Source organism: Nannobrachium achirus (genome assembly GCF_963921795.1).
Source record: "Nannobrachium achirus genome assembly, chromosome: 14".
NCBI lineage: Eukaryota > Metazoa > Chordata > Actinopteri > Myctophiformes > Myctophidae > Nannobrachium > Nannobrachium achirus.
The window spans coordinates 7627875-7647420 of NC_137821.1; positions in this window are offsets into that span (position 1 = coordinate 7627875).

Sequence of the window (19546 nt, forward strand, 5' to 3'; positions counted from 1 at the left end):
AAATAAAAAATATAAAGAAAATATAATGTGACTCTGGGCAGTGGTTACATACTCCCCTCCCCTAATGGAAGAGGCTCCTTGGGGCCGAAATAAGCTTTCAGGTTCTGAACGTGATATACATCACTATGCTCTTCCTGACCTAGGAGTGACACAGAGTAGTTGACAGGGCCTAACCTTTTCTGTATCTTAGCAGGACCCTTCCACTTAGGAGCGAGTTTAGCCATGAAACCTATTTCTGCTTTAGAAAGGGGGTGATCTCTGATCCACACTAGATCTCCAGGTTCAAATGCGACCTGCTGACGCCTGAGATTATAATAGCGACCCTGTTTCTCTTGAGCTTTTGACACATTATGTCTGACACTCTCAATTAACCTTTGCTGTCTTTCCAGCAGGGCATAAGCGCTCTCATCAGGATCAGGAGCTCGGCACAGGACCCTCTCTAGTGGGCCTTTCAGTTTGCGTCCCAGGGCTACCTCGGCTGGAGTGAAGCCTGTAGTTTCCTGCCATGCAGAGTTGATTGCGAACCGGAACTCAGCAAGCCACATGTCCCATGTATTGTGTTTGTCTTTGACAAAAGATGCCATCATTGTCTTCAGGTTGCGATTGACGCGTTCGGTCATGTTTGTCTGAGGATGGTATGCAGTGGTTAGTTTCTGGACCACACCCCACTGTTGACATATCTGTGTCAGCAGATGAGAAGTAAATTGGGCTCCTCTGTCAGACACCAAGTACTTGGGGGTACCCCACCTTGTGAAGATCTCCTCTATCAGCAAGGAAACTATCTTTGGTGACTTCGCTTCTCGCATGGGAAAAAGCTCAACCCATTTCGAGAAATAATCGACCACCACCAAGAGGTATTGGTTACCTTTCCTGCTCCTAGGAAAAGGTCCCATGATGTCAACACCTAGCATAAAACCAGGCTCCTTCACGGCAGTCGATTGCAAGTGGCCTGACAGCTTAGTCAGTTGGGGCTTGTATTTTTGGCATGTGACACAGCTCTTGGTGTACTCCCATACATCCTTCCTCACATCTGGCCAGTAGGCAACGTCCAAAAGTCTCAGTAGGGTCTTTAGCCTTCCTAGATGTCCTCCAAGTGGACTGTCGTGGAAATAGTGTAGGAATTGGTTCCTCATTCCTTTTGGGATGAACAATTGCCATTTCTGTCCTTCCTGTTTGATAGGCATGATCCTATAGAGGAATCCATTTTCCAGAGCATAGTGGATGCGTCCGTGTTTGACTTTTCCATCTTGCACCTCTTTCACCAATTCCTGTACTTCGGGATCGTACTGCTGAGCTGCAGCAATATCTGCCCAGTCGACAGGGAGGGTGCATCGGTGACTGTGAACTGTACGGTTAACACACAGTATGGCTAGATCTTCCATCCCGACAGGTGTCCTTGACAGGGCATCCGGAACGACATTGCATCGCCCCTTCCTGTAAATGACATTGAAGTCGAATTCCTGTAGCCTAATTGTCCAACGTGTCAGTCTAGAACTTGGTTTCGGATGGTTAAAGACCCACGCCAAGGCAGAATGGTCAGTGATCACCTCGAACTTCCTTCCTTCAAGAAATGCTCTCCACTTCTCTACCGCCCATACAACGGCAAGACATTCTCTCTCTGAGACAGAGTAATTTCTCTCAGCAGGGTTGAGAACACGGGAAGCATAAGCAATGACTCTCTCAACACCGTCCATATCCTGAGTAAGCACCGCTCCCAAACCGATGCCACTTGCATCTGTCTGCACCTTAAATGGTAAGCTGAAGTTAGGTGCCATCAGCACCGGAGCTGTTGTGAGAGCTTGCTTCATATCTTCGAATGCTGCTTGGCATTCTGAAGTCCACACCCACGGTGTGCCCTTCTTTTTTAGCGCATTAAGTGGTGCGGCTCGTTCAGAAAACCGTTCTATGTACCGGTGGTACCAGCCAGCGATTCCCAAGAACCTCTCGATGTCCTTCACTGAGGAAGGTGTCGGAAAAGATAAGACAGAATCAACCTTCTTTGCCTCTGTGTGAATTCCTTCACCAGACACCTCGTGGCCGAGGAAAGTCAGAGACCGCTGAAAGAGGTTACACTTTCCCAAGTTCAAGGTGAGTCCTGCGCTATGCAGCCTGGAAAACACCTCCCTCAGGTGCTGTAGGTGCTGCTGATCGTTCTGTGAGTAGATCACTATGTCGTCAATGTAGACAAAGCAGAACTTCCCTATCAGCTCTCTCAGGACTGTTTCCATGAGGCGTTGGAAAGTTGCCGCTGCATTCTTGAGCCCAAAAGGAAGAACAAGGAATTCAAATAGACCTTGAGAAGTGGCAAAGGCGGTCTTGGGGATGCTCCGAGGATCCATTTCCACTTGCCAGTATCCGCTCTTTAAGTCAAGTGTACTGAACACTGTGGCAGCATGCATGGACTCTAAGATCTCGTGGATATGAGGCATGGGGTAGGCATCCAATGGAGTTTTAGCGTTAACCCCTCTGTAATCAACACAGAATCGAAGGTTTCCACATTTCTTCTTCACCAAGACTACTGGTGCAGCCCATGGTGAAGTGGATGGTCTGATGATTCCCTTGATCAACATGTCCTTAATCTCTCCTGCAACGTATTCCTGTTTCTCCAGTGACATCCTGTATGCCCGACGACGGATAGGAACCTCATCGTCGGTTAAGATGCTGTGTCTGACCACAGTGGTGTGACCAAGAGAGTCTGTACAAACAGATGACCAGTCGTGCAACAGCTGTTCTAGCTGCCCTTGAACGTCTTCACTGGCAGAAGCTGCTCGAACCAGTCTCTGTACAAGGTCTACCAGACATGGGTCACTTTCTTGCTTCCCTCCATCCTCCTGTCGACAGCTGGTGTAGGTACCTTTAGAAGGAGGCATTGGGACAGCAAGATACAAGTGGGCACCATGCAATGTGTCAAGTGTCAAGCTCTTGTGTGTGAAAGGGTGATATTCCAGTTTGTCCCCTCTAGTGATGGCATAGCGGGAGTTCTTGAAGTCTAGGATGATGCCAGTAAGGAACATAAAGTCTAAACCAGTTACAACTGGAAAGGCCAGGTGCTCGTCTTTCATGACCTTGACATCGACTGTGTACTGTTGACCATGAAAGATACAGTCTAATGTTGCATGACCGACGGCACTGTTGATGTTGCCGTCAGCCATCATGAACGCACCATTATTGCAAAACTTCAGTCCCTCACTGGGACCTTTAAGACGTCTCCACAAGGACTCCTGCACTAGAGTGTAAGTACAGCCGGTATCCAGAAGACCCCAACAGTGGTACGACTTCAGGAGCATAGGCAGCATGATTGGCTCGCTAGGTCTGCTCTTTGCCCCAGCTAACTGAACAACAGAAAGGCTCCCAGGGGTTTTCTTTCCCCCAATGGGTGCTGTGGCTCCAGCTGCTTTCTTCTGCTGCTCTGATTTGTTAGCTTGAGACCAGTATGACTTAGAGGCCAACAAGTCTTTCTCAATGAGTGTCCCCACTCGCACCAGCTCATCAACTGTATGCACTGAGCCCCTGACTAGACTTGCTAGCCTAGGGTTGCAATTGCGCAGAATGTGCTGGAGTATGGTTCTCTCAGGTAGATCGGCTTGCCACCTAAGACAAAGAGCTCGCAACTGGAAAGCAAAATCTCGAATGCTCTCTTGTGGTTCTTGACGTCTCTCACGGATCCGCATCTCGGCTTCCGCTTCATAGTCCTCAGACAAGAAGGACCTCAAGAAGGCATCTCTAAACTGCTTCCAGGTCTGCACTCTGTTTCGTTCGGCCTTCCACCAATCTTTGGCAGTTCCTCTCAGGACTGAGTTAAGTGCTGCAAGGATGTCAAGATCAGGTAGGGGGCGGACAGACAAGAATTCTTCACACTTCTCCAGATAGGAGATTGGATCCAAGTCACTTCCCCTGTCACCAAAACAAGGAAACTCCACATTGACTGGAGGTTTGAAGTGATAGGCAGGGTGAATGGCACTCCTCTGGCTGTCGTCTGGCATCGACTTGTCAAAAGGAATGGGTGAACTGCGCTTTGTATGAGACTTGCTAGGTACATGTTCAGGTGATATGGGAGTAGATGTTTTAACTGGTTGACGTAGACGAGCATCCACCATGTCTTCCAACTGAGCATCTCTTCGTTTCAAACACTTCACTATTGTAGACTCAAGGTTGTCAACCGAGGTAGCAACATGATTTTTAAGAATAGCGCACTCTTTTTCAATGCGGCTATGCACTGCTTGCTCCCCTTTCCTTGCATTTACATGTAAAGCTTTAACATCTTTGGTATGCTGCTGAGTCAATGTCTCCATGTCAACCAACCTTTCCTTGAGATCACCTTCAAGGAAATCGTTGGTGAGGTTAAGACTCCGCTCAATAGCAGTGATTCTAGTGTCCATCTCAGTATAGCGACCGTATAACTGTGTTATTAACGGCCCCATCTGGTCCGGTGATGAAGATGGCTCTATCTGTGCATCAGTGTTTGTTACTATAATAGCAGGTACTGGAGCTGTGCTAGGTGGTGGAGGCACCACTACTTCATCTTCACTGCCCTCACTATCCTCAGGGGTCTTGACATAAAGTGACTTGAGTGTCTCTGATAACTCAGCTACATCATCTCTTCGAGCTGTAAATGAAGCTGCCCTGAAATCTTCAGGCTGCTCTACAGTTGCTGACCCAGGATAATGAGACAGGTCTAATGGTGGCTCCTCATGTGGTGCTAGAGCTTGGTTCTGTTCATCAGACATGCTTACTATTTACTAATTACTTGATTGAGTGATTGATTGATAATATCCTAATCAATTGACCGGTCCCTGTTCAGGCGCCAATTCTATAACGGTTGCTGGTATATAAACAGAAGCATTAGTTATAGCGAAATGAGGGAGGTGGTGGGTCAGTATAGAATAAATCAAAAAGGAATTAGCAAAATAGCATTAGCTGAAATTAATGAATTAAGTAAATAAACAAATAAAGTTTCAAATAAGAAAGTGTTCAAATAATAAGTCCTCAAAAAGGGTCAACTAAAGGGAGCTCTTTCAGCTTAAGTGTCCAGGCACTATTGATAATTCAACTTAAATGTCCAAAAAAGAAACAAAAGGAACTCAGTCTATGTGGTGGGGATGGCAATTCCCCTCTTACCACCTCTTGATCTCAGATTCAAGGTCCGTATAATAATCCTCCATGGAACTGTTCATTCATCCAATGGAATAGGGAGATGGAAAAGATCCAATATCCTTCAGTGGTCTTCCGTAGTCTTCAAAAGAACTAGCCACTAAACTGCAATAATCTATCATAGACTTCAGAAAGCAAGGTCTTGGGAAATCATCCTCTTGCTCCTCTCCTCTCAGTGTTTCACACTGGTCTGGCAGCCCTCGGGCGCCCAGGTGCAGCAAACATTTTGTAAGTGTCCACACCCCAATCAGTCTAGCCTGATGGGGTGATTGTTGGGTGGGGTCTCAATCATTGCCAGGTCACTCCCAGCAATGGAATATCAGCCATCCCATAAATATGAAAATAAACATCTCTTTGAACATAAATGATCACACAAATGGAAAATGAAAGTCATCATAATTGAAATAAAAAATATAAAGAAAATATAATGTGACTCTGGGCAGTGGTTACAATGTATTCTGTCAAAACTTTCTCTAAAATTACACAAATATTTGTGACTCTTCCTGATAATATTCTCTATGTAATCCATAAACATCTTTTTGGTTTAATCATTAATAAAGGTATGATTTCTCACTATTTGGAATGTCACACCAAATGATTTAGTGTCACACCGTATGATCATATCTTCATGTGTCAAAGCAAACTGTGTTTTAACCTATACCTATTAGTGAGTACTGAACTTTACTGATTGATTAAACAATTACCCAGGATAACATGGCCTTAATATTTCTGAACAGGATATTATTGTAGGGCTTTAACATGGGATAAGAAAGAATTGTAGTAGTAGATGGATGATGAGGATGTGCACAGGAATGCTACGCACACCTAAGTCTTCTGCCGGCCCACGGCAGAAGGATCCTAAAGGGACAATAAGGCGCATAGCCACACTTGGAGCCAAGGCATTGAAGGCAACATTTTATTAACACCAATTAGTGGAAACAGAACTCAGCATTCAGGTAAATTGCTTTTTTCCGAAGTCTCCTGAACTTGAACACAGCATTTTGTGTTGAACAAATGTAATTAGGAATCATGACATTACACCACATCTCCACTAGCTAAAGAGTGCTGGGTTGCGCAACTCCGAAAATAGCTGATCTACAAGCTCTCGCAGCACAACGTGTTGAGAGCTTGTAGATCAGCTATTTTCGCTAGTTTTGTCTCGGGTCCTACCTTAACACTGTCCACTGTCCAGTCCAGTGAGTGAAAGTACAAAAGTATTAGATCAGATTAGATTATACATTTAGACTGTATTGTACATCAGCCAGTCGTATTTGGTGAGGGTAGCAAACCGGCTGCCTTGTTGCGGTTCTGCTATGCCACAGACAACCTCCTGCTCTTCGTAGAAAATGCAGTCTCGCCCCTTTGGCTCCTCTCTCCTTGCTGGGTCATTGTTTAGTTTCTCCCTGTACTTTCTCGTTCTCTCAGCACTTGTCATTTTCCAGCTGACAAAAGAAAATGGAATGTATAGTTTAAGACAAAGAGAAAATATTGTTTAGATTGAAACAATATGTTAAGGTTTCTGTGAAGGGGTTTCTGCTCTGTCTGATGAATTTGAAGTATCACTGAATGAAGCTAAATTACATTTTATGAAAAAATGTTTAAAACAAATGTTTAAATGTACAAAAGAAACATGGAACTTTGTTATTTGTTGTTATATCTGTAGTTAAATACAGTATAAATCATATGGTGTGACAGTCAAGTCATATGGTGTGACAAGCAGACATGTCACACCATATGATTAAGTGTCACACCATATTACTGTTTTCTCCATTTAGGTTTACCTTGAGGCTACTGTGTACACATTAGCATGCTAACAGCATGCTAGCTATAACAAAGCAGCCTAGATCTACATGGAAATATGACCAAAACTTCAAATAACTTAAGCTTTTTTTAAAGAAAAGGTGTCACACCAAAAGACATCCAGAATGGTGAGTTTGTCAACGTTTCAACAAGATGGCATTTCATGAAAATGTTAAAATCATAACTCACCTCAGACACCTGTCTTGCAGTTGTGCTGGGAGTGCTGAATAGCCTTACAGAAGAAGGACCTCTCTAGCCAATAGGTGTCCAAATAATTGCCTGTTTAATTTTTCCAAACTAGTGTCACACCAAATGATTTTGGGTTGGGGGACAAAATGTTTTTGATCAGAAATGACTGAAAACATTATGCTTTGACTTTGAAAAGATATAGGCTCAAAATAGAATTTTTTTTTAGCCTAAATTCATTTTCAAATGATTTTTAGCAATTCTTTTTCTTAGTTTTATTCAAGTTCCCACTTTGAGAAACAAGGTCAGGACAGTCACACCATATGAGTTTTGCCATGTTTGGTTGAAGATTCTGAAGAAATGAGGAATGAAATGTTTTAATCTTGAGTAAGTTCACATAAAGCTTAATGTCCTGCACAATATTCAGAAGGTTTTTGACAAATATATTTTTTATTTATACATGTTTGACACCGAGGACAGCGAAAACGTTACGTCACGTCACCCACCCATATATATATATAAAAACACAATTGATGATTTCAATGGCACAAATTAGAGCACATCCAGCACTAAAGAATGAGACCCTTTTTTCCCGATTTGGAGCCCAAAAATTGGGGGTGCAAGGCTCAGCAAAACTATAGCTTGAAATATCTAAAAAATGATAGCCTACCAGCACAAATTATAAAATTTACGGCACAATTCAGCACAAATTCAGCACTAAATAATGACACCATTTGTATATATGTTTTCAACAGGGGTGCCAACTTCACGGAGGTGACTTTTATATCTCTAAAATGACAAATTAACCAACATTGGCCAAATTAGAGGCAGACATTTTGAAAATAGCCGATCTACATGCTCACAACGCCTCGCGACGCGAGTAGATCTGCTATCACTGTCGGGCAGAAACCTCGTATCTCCAAGTTTCAAATGTGTAGGTCTTTTGGTAAAGTAAAGCCCTGCTTAATCATACAAGACCGTTGCACAAAACTAGTGAAAACAGCCAATCTACAAGCACACAACACCTCGTGAGGCGTTGTGTGCTTGTAGATCTGCTGTTTTCACTAGTTTAGTACATTTTATAAATGATAAATAAAAAACGAACGGTTTTAAGGTTTCCACCCGACAACGACGATATGCTATAAATATAAGGTGGGGTGGCATAGCTCAGGGGTAGAGAAACCGTTATTAGAGCACGAAGGGTTCCAGAAGGGTTCCCAGTTCGAATCCGGGCTCCCCCTGAGTTAATGTCGAAGAGTCCTTGGGCAAGACTCTGAACCCCTAATTGCTCCCGGTGAGTAGGTTGGTGCCTTGCATGGTTTCCTCCGCCACCGGTGTATGAATGTGTGCGTGAATGTAATGCACAATGTAAAGCGCTTTGGATAAAAGCGCTATATAAATGCACCATTTATTTACCATTTAAGGTGCTGGGAGTGAAAATTATAACGTAGGGGTGCCTCGGATTAAAAAATATATATGTATGGGGTGCCCTGAGACAAAAAAGTTTGGAACCCCTGGTCTATCCTATCAAATAAAGGCATAAAAAAAAGTATAAAGAAGATAAAGAATATTTACTTCAGCATAATGTTTACAATATGCTGAAATAAATGTGAGTTCATGGATCATGAAGTGTTGTTTGAGTTGTGATTGTAATTTTGCATAAATAAAAAGGTACATGTAGTTTCTACTAACTATTATTTCAGGGTAGTTGATCTAGAGGTACCAGGTAGAAATGGAATTTTGGACATTTTTATTTACTTGCTACTTTGTAAAATCTAATTATTATAATATTACAAAACATAGCCTACATTAACCTCTTCAGCACTATTTAAACTCTGGGCATTTGTATATCGGCTATTTTCAAAAGATTTTGAAAGAGTGGTAGATGTGTGTGGTATCCCATGGGAGCCTGGTTCAGGAGTCTGGTTCAGAACCCATGATTCAGAGGTGTAGTTGCATGTTGTTCCCACCGGAGGGCGCAACACATAACATTCAGAAATGGCCTCCTGTTCTGTAATCATGTTCACTTCCTCCCAGGTCGGTTTGGTTGCAGAGAGCAAGCTGTGAAGAATTTCTGGTATGAAAAACACACAGAATAATCATATATTGTTTCCATAATGTATGTCATACATAACATCTTATTGAAGTCATGACCAAAGAGAATTCAGTCAGGTATAGTTTTGCTGTGAAACCACACTAGGCCCAAACAAAGCCTGTTGCTAATGCTAACCATGTCATGTAACCTAACATACTTTTGACAGGGAATGGCAGAATCCAACTTTAGTTTTGTGCCTTATGGTAGAACATAGCCGCAAATTGCAACACTAGATTTTTTTATACTCGGATGAATCTAGGGTTGCAATACCTCCCATAGGGATCCAATGCATGAAAACAGTTTTTTGCTCTCTGATTGTATTAAACGACTTCAAACTCACCAATATTGTGGCTCTATAGAAAGCTTGGAATTTACTCTTGCTATCTGCAAAGTGTTTGTTTCTGAAAAATCCACCGTTGAATTGTTACCATTTTATTTTCTGTCAAGAAATTCAGTTCGGGTGATTATTTTTTCTAAGTGCTGGAGTTTGGAAGCGCTTGTGGGAAGTCACTCAGCAGTCCTGTGTACCAGCTGGTTCTAAATGTCACATAGCCTAATGCAGGAGGCAGCGGGACATGGCGTTATAGACGAGCGCTTCCGAAGTTCAAGACTTAGAAAAAAAACATGTCTTCTCGGATTTCTTGACAGAAAATAAAATCATAACAATTCTACGGTGGATTTTTCAGAAACAAACACTTTGCAGATAGCAAGAGTAAATTCCAAGCTTTCCATAGAGCCACAATATTGGTGAGTTTGAAGTCGTTTAATACAATCAGATAGCAAAAAACTGTTTTCATGCATTGGATCCCTATGGGAGGTATTGCAACCCTAGATTCATCCGAGTATAAAAAAAATCTAGTGTTGCAATTTGCGGCTAGGTAGAACAGGGTAAGATGAGCCTGTAGGTAAGTTAAAACCACCCCCTGTATCTTTAAAAACTAAACACAGGAGTTATGTAACATTAATGGGATCCACTTTCAAAATAACCTTTGGTAATTTTATCATCTAATCAGGCTTTTATGAACACCCTGAACAGTTTTTAATTTGCTTGATTCAATATTTAGATATTTGATGTAAATGTTACCAGGCCCAGGGCCTCTCCCCACATACACCCATTGTAACTTCAAAGTTCATTTTAACCATGATAGATTCATTAAAAACACCCATTATTTTTTTTCTGGTGACTCATAATACCCTCCTAATACGTGAGCAGACCGTGCTTTTTCCATAACCCTTTTCATTTATTTTTAATAATTCTTTGGGAAAATGAGAAAAACTTAATACAAAACAAAATTATTAAAAATAAATGAAAAAAGGTTATGGAAAAAACACGGCCTGCTCACGTATTAGGATGTTAGTTTGAGTCACCAGAAAAAATAATAGGTGTTTTTAATTAATCTATCATGGTTAAAATGGAGTTTGTGTGTGTGTGTGTGTGTGTGTCGTGTGTCGTGTGTGTGTGTGGAGGCCCTGAGCCTGGGGAGGCAGACCCAAGCCAGGCAGAGTTTTTTTTTTTTAAAGTGGAATATCCCTTTAAAGTAAGGACGCAGCCACCATCAAGTTGAGAGTAGAGGTGGAAACAGTAGGTTTTTTTTTTAGGATCTGTACTTTTAAAGTAGCCTAATTGTTAAATGCTATACTTCTACTCTTACTTTGAGTAATGTAATAGTAAATACTCTACTTTTACTTTGAGAAAAAATATATAATTGGACAATTGGATGATATTTGAATGTTTTTTTTTTTTTTTTGCCTGCTATTTGTTATGTCCATGAATTGAATACCATGGACTTCCAATGTAAAACAAGACTGTAAAAGGACTTTGTTGCTATCTGATTGTATTAAATGACGTCAGACTCAACGATTTCGGGGCTGCATGGAAAGTTTGAAGAAGTATTCCTTTTCTATCTGCAAAGTGTTTGTTTCATAGAAATCCACCGTAGGCTTTCTGACTTTCTGTCAAGACATTCAGTTCAGGGGATTATTTTAAGTGTTGGAGTTTGGAAGCGCTCGTAGGAAATCACTCAACGGTCCAGTTTACCACTGAGTCTCATGTGGTCTTTGACAGGGGTCGTCGACAGGGGGTCCGGGACCCCTTGGGGGTCCTCAGAGTTACTACAGGTTGATCCCATGCCAAAGTATCAGTCATCTGCGGGTGTTATAGTTTATGTCGAGACCAGTTTAACTCGAGACAGCGTCAGTCGTCATCCTAGTAACATGCTAGCCACAAATTGCAACACTAGACTTTTTTTTTAATTAGTTGAATCTAGGGTTGCAATACCTCCCATAGGCAGCCAATGCATCAGAACAAGATCCACCGACATGTTATGAGTTTCTATCTGTCTTTTTTCCTAAGTGTTGAACTTTGGAAGCGCTCGTCTTCTATAACGTAACGTCCCGCTGCCTCCTACATTATGTGACATTTAGAACCAGGTGGTACACTGGACTGTTGAGTGATTTCCCACAAGCGCTTCCAAACTCCAGCACTTAGAAAAATTAATCACCTGAACTGAATTTCTTGATAGAAAGTAGCTCATACCATGTCTACGGTGGATTTTTATGAAACAAACACTTTGCAGATAGAAAGAGGATCCTTCAAGCTTTCCATACAGCCCCAATATTAGTGAGTTTGAAGTTGTTTAATACAATCAGAAAGCAAAAAAAATAAAACTGTTTTGATGCATTGGCTTCCTGATGGATAGATCAGGAGTTCCCAAACCTTTTTTGTCTCAGGGCACCCCATTAATATATATATATTTTTTAATCCGAGGCACCCCTACATTATAATCTTCACTCCCCGCACCTTATATTTATAGCATATCTTCGTTGTCGGGTGGAAACCTTGTATGTCCAAAACCGTTCGTTTTGTATTTATCATCTGGACATTAACTGGCTGGCGTACTGTTCTGGGATGCCAACTAGATGACCGGGATGGGGGTCCGGGAAAATTGACACCCATCATTTTCTCATAGTTTGGACTCTTTAGAGCCAGGATCTGCAAATTTTAGCACAAAAATCCTACGGAAGTACACATCGTACCACACTAATTCTGTAAATAGATCTACAAGCTCGCAACACGTCGTACTGCAGGCGACGCGTAGTGAGCTTGTAGATCTGCCATTTTCAGAGGTCAACACCCGAGCGCAACCAACCGACAAAATGACAAGTCTTCTCCACAGTCCCTATAGTCAGGGAAAGTTAGCTCTCAAACTGTCAAATCTGGGAATAAATTCCTTACCAAACAATTTCTTCACCAATGTGTTCGTAAAGGTGTCTAGTAACATATCTAACAAAGATTGAAATTCAACATCCCTAGCAAAATGTTTGACAGCTAGGGTAATTCTGGATCTCATTCACTTACTATACACTACTATAAGGGAAAAAAATCACTCCCAAAAATATGCTTTAAGTGGGGTGTGAGGGGTCTAACTAGGTGTTTTTAATTATTCTGAATCCATTGCAAGCATTTGTTTGGCACGAAAAACATTCTTTGGGCTAAAAACAGACCCAAAAGAACTATGGTTTAGTGATGATTCATCACTTTTCACAAGGTGTATGGGGTCCATTTTTGGCCCAAAGAATGTTTTTCGTGCAAAAGCAGAGTTTTGGGAGTCATTTTTTCCCTATAGTACAGAGTATAGTAAGTGAATGAGACCTAGAATTACCCTAGCTGTCAAACATTTTTGCGACCGTAGGTCGCATTTACTACAGAAAGCTCCACCAAGTGTCCGTGCGTCAGTCCGTCAGTCCGTCACACGTCACACGTGGCGTCACACTTTTGCCCTGCTCATATCTCCGCAACCGTTGCCCCGATCCATGCCAGATTTTGCACACACACTCCTTGCCTGCCAAACTACAACCTCCAAGGACCCCCGGAGCTGCAGGGACCCCCAGGTCCCTGGGGGACCCCCAGATGTAAACAATGACCAAATGTGCAAAAATGACCAAATGACCACCCCAACGGGGCTGCTCACGGGGAATTCCCGGGGACCACCAACTCCTGGTGCTCCAGAACGGATGCAAAAGTGGTGGCGCCCCCAGTGGAGGACCCCCTGCCACTGCAGCGCACATAAAATGCCGTAACTTGGGCTAGGAGCGACCGGGAGAGCCGGGGCCGGTACCTATTCGTCCGCCTCGGCGCCGCGGAGACCCCACCCCTCATTTCTCACATGGCCCTCTTCTAGCGCCACCATGAGGCCGATTCTTGCAAAACACATTTTTGGACACTGCTCCTCCAATTTTTGCCCTAAAATCACGCAACTCGCTACACAGTATGTCTACACTCATGTCATCAACATGGATCCCTCCACATTTTTTGGGGACACTGCTCCCTACTCTTTGTGTATACATGTGACCTACGGTCGCTTATCTCCCGATTAGGGAGTCTTACTGGTGCTAGGGATGTTGAATTTCAATCTTTGTTAGATATGTTACTAGACACCTTTACGAACACATTGGTGAAGAAATTGTTTGGTAAGGAATTTATTGACAGGGTTTTATTAAAATTCCCTGACTACTAGACTGGAGAAACTTTTGGTGATTGTTTTGATCTATGTTTTTGGGGAAACGCTATGCAACACTGGATAACATGTACAGTAGCCTGCCATCTATTTTGTACAACAGTTTGACAGGTTTTAAAATACTATGCCTACTACTTCCCTAGGAACCCATTTATCTATCTTTTGCTTGAAGGATCAGACATAGTTATGCTAGTCTGAATGTACATTTTATGATTTTTATAATAAATCACTTTTTCATATTTTAACCTTAGGCGAAACAGCGTGGACATTGACGTTCTTCCTGTGTGTTTTTGAATCAATGTGATTGGTACTGGAATCTTAAATGCCTAGGCTAACATAAAGAATCTACGTTTCGAACAGTGAACGAGAAGAAAAAATATATTTTTCATAATTTTGTGAAAAAAATATCTTTTATTTTTAATATTAATATTTTGACAAAATATTGATATTAATATTACTGTCATAACGCTACAAATTGTCTGCATATTTAGTCTTGGTTTTAGTCGTGCCTGTGGAAAAAAAAAGGAGGATTTTAGTTGATGAAATCAACACTGCCATGCACGCCCTCCAACCATTTGGCTCAATTGTAGAAACACACAATAAAAACAAAGAAAATACCACTTCACCATGGTCTGATAAATACTCACAATTGGTCTGTCTGGTAAAATAATAAAGTTGTGAAAAAATGTTCAGCTGTAGAATGAATGTATGTATATGCTATTTTCTTTTCCTGTTTTTTCTCTGTATATTAAACTTTTACCCTCTTGTTTCCTTTCTTTGAAATGATAGGGCTGGGATGCGATCAAAAATTATTATCTAATTTATTACAGGCTTTGTAATCAATCGCGATTAATCGCATATTAATATTTGACCCGAGAAGCATTTTTTTCAAGTAAAACACATTTTGTTGTATGAGTGGATCAACGAGTATGTTTTTTAAATCTAAATTTTGCATCTACTGGGCCAAGCAAAGCGCTCTGATCGGCTACTTCCTTTGCGTTTGTTGTCTCTTCTTGGTTGGTGCATCGCTATGATCGGTATGCCCGAAACAAAGTTCTGTGGTGCAAAAACTAAGTGCGATTAAAATGCATATATATATATATATATATATATATATATATATATATATATATATTATTATTATTATTTTTTTTTTTATTGCGTAAATCTTCTGTAATTAATTAATCGCAATTAATCACTTAAAAGTCTCAGCCCTAATAAAAAGAGGAAGCTGGTAATCTTTACAGCCCTGTTAAGGGGTGTAACAATATAGTAACTGAATTGAAAAATGTATAAGATTTGTAATCGTTATGCAAAAGCAAAATATCGTATCGCATCACAATGCGGATAATCGGTATTGAATAGTTTTGCAATGCAATAGATTCTATGGAAGTATTTGTGTCTTGTATTTAGCAATTTTAAGAGGGAACATTAAAAAAGGGGTCTAATTACATTTTCATTCCATATAGCTACTCTTGTGTGAAATCTCTGTTCACGTCAAGGTGTGGGTTTGCCCATATGTGTTGAAATATAATGTCCATGTATTTGGTAGAGAATCAGTGTTTACTTATTTATGTCCATAATAATTCTTACATTAAAAAACCTGCTCTATTGACACGCAGCATCTTATGTTGAAAGAATGTTCCTCGCTGTTAGCCGTGGACCCACACGCCCAAAAGCTCAAGGAATAGGGTAGGACCTGTGATTTTCTGCTGTACTTTTTATTTCTGTTTTATCTATTAGTTTGGTCATTAAGGTCCACAGAATGAGAGGCCTGCTCTGCTGGAAACATCGCGAAACAAAGTTATGGACATTTGTATATTCACTGTCCCATTGACTCCACTAGAAATATTAAAATATATATATATATTTTTTTATCTGTATCTACCATCCACTTTGAATGGAAAAATATCTGGAGAAAGAGATTTTTTTTATCTGTTATCTGGCCCAGTGGGAATGGGCCTTAAAGGAGTAGTTCACTCCCAAAAAGACTTTTTTTCTATTGATTAGTCACGCCATGGAGAGTTCAATAATATTTTTGGGTTTTTGTCGCATTCCGAAAACAAAAATTTGATTTGAGTAAATTTACCCCCATTGATTCCGGATGGTGACCCGTTTTGGAAACGGGTCACCATCCAGAATCAATGGGGGTACATTTATTGTTATCACATTTTTGTCTTAGGAATGTGACAAAAAACAAAAAATATTATTGAACTCTACTCTCCATGGCATGACTAATCAATAGAAAAAAAGTCATTTTGGGGGTGAACTACTCCTTTAAGACTGAAAGTGTTTTGTGCCAGTTGTGACTGTTTGTGTACCTGAAAAAAAAAAGAAAAAGAAAATGTTTCTGAGAATAAAGATTATGTATTGTCATGGACAGGTTGACTTGTTGTTGATTTGTGCACCTGCTTCTAATGATATCAACGCACTTAATGCGAAATATTCACGTGCTTTCAGACTCTTCAATGCAGAAAGTATCCAGGATACTTGGATATTCAGTATCCAATAACTCACCAATGCAGAGATATTAGTAGTAAAATGTCGACATCTAGTGGTCAACCTCAGAGGAGCGCAAAAATAAAACCTGAGGTGACTCCCAGCCTCGAACCAGATGCCAAGTGTGCTCTGTTCCCCAGTGTAATGCTCCACGCCACTGACCCCGACGGAGCGGCGCGGTATTGGGCGCCGATGAGCCCCGTGAGTCGCCACCGAGGCGAGCGCTAGCGAGCCGAGTTGCCGCGACGAGCGGTGCGAACGGCGCCCAATCCCACTCAGCCGCGTTACCGAGTTATGTGCCGTTATGGACAGAATAGTAAATATTCAGTCCCTCACTATCAACATCTACCCCACTATCCACGTCATAGATATCCACGTCATAGATAAATGCACAAAAAAGGAGTCACTTCATCCGTTCATTAGCTCAGTCAGTAGAGCACGGATGCAACAAACCCACGGTTTGGGTTCGATTCCCCTGAGGGGACTAATATTCAAGGCGAGAGATATCGGCGCATGCGTACTTCAAAGTATCCTCCTCCGTGGATACCCAGTGCATATTCTCTGCATTCAAACGTCTGAGAAATGGTGAAAAAGTCGGATTGAATGCGAAGAGAGCAGTCGAAGCCGGTGCACCATCCATGTTTAGGCACGCACAGTAATTTTGATCCCTGTAATTGCACGCTATGGCAAGTTTAAATACGGGGTGCCATGATTTATTTCCCCCCTGGAAACATGATGATCAGGTATTATGATTATACTAGGAGGATTTTATTTCCAAAAAAATGTACAGGAAGTGTTAATATTATAACCACACCTGAGCGTCTATTAGAGTAATGTCCATAGACACAGAAAAAGTACCTTTTGGTGCTTGGGTCCTTTTGCCTCAAAGTGCCCTTTTCTTTCCCCAAAAAGAAATAACCCGTTTTTAACTTCACTATCATCATTATTATTTATTATAATTTAAATAAGCTGTCTGCCTTTTAGTTCCACTTTTCACCTGATGCAGAGATGTCAAGTGGGTTAACCTTGCATAACTGCTAGGATAACCAGCAAGCCTTCAAAGCATTCGAATTAAATACAAATAAATAGCAAAAGCAGCAGATCTACAAGCTCAAAACATGTTGCTTCGCATCAAGTTTCAAGCTTGTGCATCTGCTACTTTTGATGCCCTCTATCGTATGATCAATGTATGATAAGATGTTAATTTATTTAAAATATATATATAAAGATTAGAAGTGTCTGTCTACATGTGCAGTTGTAGCATACATCAACTAATGTGTCATGGCAGTATCTTTCTGTCTACTTTCCTTTGTAATTGTGGTGATGTGTTTCTGACGCGGTGCTCTAACCAAGGCTTGAACCTGCAACCTTCTGCTTACAAGGCATTCACTCTATCCAGTGAGCTATGACAAACACAGTGTTCCTAGACCGGCTTTACACTGCCATTGAAATCTAGCCTGAATCAGATCTGAGTCACATCAAAAGTGGAATCCGATTTACCACATCCACCCCATAGAGTTATACGCAAGTCACATGCAAGTCACATCAAACTGTCCAAACATCACTTGCTGCGTGACCCGAGTGGGCGGAGCTCCACTGTGAGAAGTTAGTCTCACATTTCAGTCTACTAACAAAGTTTCAGAGATATGTCCTAGAGTTGGATTTGAACCCATGCCCTCTGGCACACAAGCACAGGGTCTTAACTCAGTGAGACACCAAGCTTTTTGATAATTCTTGAAGGTTCCCTTCTGTTTTGACTTGTTCTTCTGGTTGTCACTCTTCAAAAGGGGGTATTGGGATCATATACAGAGCGTCTTAACAGTATTTTCTGTTCCATCAGGGGTGTCTTTAGTGCTTTTTAATGTGATCGTGTATGTTGGTGAGATAAAACAGAAAGGAAACCCTGTCAGACTCCAGGAGCGATAGCTCACTGGGTTAACATGCTTGTTGTATGATCCAGAGGTCATGGGTTTGAATCCCACTCAGTCCTTTACGCTAAAGCTTTACTTAAGAGACCAACATCCGTGAGAAGAAGTGCCTAGAAAACCTGTATCAGCTTGGCTATGGCAGTGGTGGAGCGGATAGAGTCAAGCAACCAAGGTACTTGCTGCGTGCGGGCCGAAGGTTCGATCCTCATACCACCATGCACTGTCGGGGAGAGCCTGCGGGGGACTTAATTCCCCGTTGTTTCAGGACAATAAGCCGTGGTGGTTATGAACAAAAAAGATCCACTGCCAGCTGTACTCTTACAAGAAGTGCAAAAATGAGAGAGAGACGAAGGGGCGGAGTCAAATAGGAGTGGGCGTGGCCAGAGACGAAGGGGTGGGGTTAAATAGGAGTGGGCGGGGCGGAGTCAAATAGGAGTGGGCGGGGCCAGAGACGAAGGGGTGGGGTTAAATAGGAGTGGGCGGGGCGGAGTCAAATAGGAGTGGGCGGGGCCAGAGACGAAGGGGTGGAGTCAAATAGGAGTGGGCGGGGCCAGAGACGAAGGGGTGGAGTCAAATAGGAGTGGGTGGGGCCAGAGATGAAGGGGCGGAGTCAACTAGGAGTGGGCAGGGCCAGAGATGAAGGGGTGGAGTCAAAGAGGAGTGGGCGGGGCCAGAGACGAAGGGGCGGGGTCAACTATGAGTGGGTGGGGACAGATACGAAGGGGATGAGTCAAATAGAAGTGGGTGGGGCCTGCTACACTTTTTTCTCATTACGAGCGAGTCTTCATCATACTTAGTGTCAATACTTTCATCATAGTGTCAATACTTTCATAGCGTCAATAGAAGTCATCATCATGTGTCATAAGGACTGTTTTCATCATAGTGTCAATACTTTCATAGCGTCAATAGAAGTCATCATCATGTGTCATAAGGACTGTCATACTGTCATACTGTCATAATATACGACACTTTCAGTGTCATAATACGAGAGGACACTTTCATATAGTGTCATAATAGACGGTCATAAGGACACTTTCATAGTGTCAATACTTTCAGTGTCAATAGAAGTCATCATCATGTGTCATACTGACACTTTCAGTGTCATAATACGAGAGGACACTTTCATACTTTCATAGTGTCATAATACGAGAGAGAGGACACTTTCATACTTTCATAGTGTCATAATACGAGAGGACACTTAGAAGTCATCATCATGTGTCATACTTTCATAGTGTCACAACAATAATACGAGAGGACACTTTCATACTTTCATAGTGTCATAATACGAGAGGACACTTAGATTAGAAGTCATCATCATGTGTCATACTTTCATAGTGTCACAACAATAATACGAGAGGACACTTTCATAC